Source organism: Rhinopithecus bieti, unplaced genomic scaffold (genome assembly GCF_001698545.2).
Source record: "Rhinopithecus bieti isolate Rb0 unplaced genomic scaffold, ASM169854v2 scaffold_63392, whole genome shotgun sequence".
In the NCBI taxonomy this organism is placed as follows: Eukaryota; Metazoa; Chordata; class Mammalia; order Primates; family Cercopithecidae; genus Rhinopithecus; species Rhinopithecus bieti.
This window is the reverse complement of record NW_016823932.1, coordinates 1-1,736: the sequence shown is the minus strand read 5'-3', so window position 1 is coordinate 1,736 and position 1,736 is coordinate 1. Positions and strand designations below refer to the sequence as shown.

The following is a 1,736-nucleotide window of genomic DNA, read 5'->3' as shown; positions in this document are numbered from 1 at the left end:
ATTTTCATCTCTTCCCTAACTTCAAAGGCTGGGAATCAACTGAACAATGGCTTGGCTATGGAGTTTGGGGGAGAAAGAAAATGACAAGATAATTACATACCCACCCAGCTATTATTCACCTATGAAAGCAGCAGAAATACATTTTCAGATATTTAAGGATGAGAAAGTATACTGCCTAATTATTCAACTTAGACAAAGAATAATTTTGGTTGATCAAGATATGAGACAATGGTTCTCAAGTTATGTTTTTTCAAGAAAGAAAAAGATATTAGTCAAAATAATAAATTTGAGAAGAATCAGGATGTGCTATGAAATAAATAACAGTGAGGAAAGACATTGGTGGTTGGTGACTTATCATGGCAACTGTGATGACCATGACCAAAGTCCCAGAGATCTATGATGTGAGGAGGATTGAGCATAGAGGTGTTCACTCCCACATCCGAGGACTGGACTGGATGATGCTTTGGAGGTTCAACAGGCTTCCCAGGGCAAGGTGGGTCAGCTTTGCTGCACAGCGGGCAGCTGGTGTGGGGCTGGAGATGATCCATAAGGTGAAGATTATCAAGTGGGCAGTCCTCATTGCTGGTCAGCTGGGCACAGGGAAGACAGCCATCACCCTAGGCATGGCCTAGGCCCTGGGACCTGACACCTTGTTCATAGCCATCACTGGCAGTGAGATCTCCCTGGAGATGAGCAAGACCAAGGCACTGACACAGGCTTTCTGGCCATCTTTTGGCATTTGCTTCAAGGAAGAGACGTAGATCATCCAAAGAGAAGTGGTTGAGACCCAGATTGATAGACCAGTGACAGGAATGGGCTCCAAGGTGGGAAAACTGACAATCAAAACCAAAAAGATGGAGACCATCTATGACCTGGGTACGAAGATGATTGAGTCCCTGACCAAAGACAAGATCCATGCTGGTGACATGATCACTATTGACAAAGCAATGGACAAGATCTCCAAATTGGGCCACTCCTTCACATGCTCCGGTAACTACAACCCCATGGACTCCCAGACCAAATTCAGCCAGCCCCAGATGGAAAGCTCCAAAATGCAAGGTGCACACCATGCCCCTTGCACAAGATTGACATCATCAACCCCCACACCCATGGCTTCCTGGCTCTCTTCTCATGTGACACAAGAGAGATCAAGTCAGAAGTTGCCAAGCAGATCAATGTCAAGGTGTCTGAGTGGATAGAACAAAATAGAGAGTTTATGAATCTATATCTACATCTGTATACCTACCTTTGGTGACAATAATAATCAGCAAAGTTAGAATATATTTTATTTTGAATTGGTACAATTTTAATATTTTTGGCCAGACATATTTTCTTTGTATGATATTATATCACATATTTCATAATATAACATTCCTGATTATCAGATTCTAAATGTAACTAGCACCCCTCAGTTATTGTGACACATAAAAACACAAGTACACAATTACAAATTGATTTTAAAGGAGAGATATTGCTCATAGTTGAGTAGAACTGGTATAAAAGGTATGAGAAAACTCTGCTATCCATCTGTAGTAATGATGCTAAAAATAAAATTAGGTAATATATCAAAAACAGTTTCATAGGAACTAAAGATTTAAACATTAAACATTAAAATCACACTTGAAAAGTATAGTGAATAATTATTAATACTGGGCTTTGAAAGCATGACCACAGTGGGTCAAACTATAAAGACAACCACTGGTAGAACTTTATTTGATAATAACAGTAACAAATTC

The 1,736-nt window shown here is 40.0% G+C and overlaps 1 pseudogene; it reads left to right on the top strand.

The window, feature by feature from the left end:
- The first annotated feature begins 356 nt into the window (after positions 1-356).
- LOC108521972 (ruvB-like 2 pseudogene) lies at positions 357-1,255 on the top strand (annotated as a pseudogene).
- The last annotated feature ends 481 nt before the right edge of the window (positions 1,256-1,736 follow it).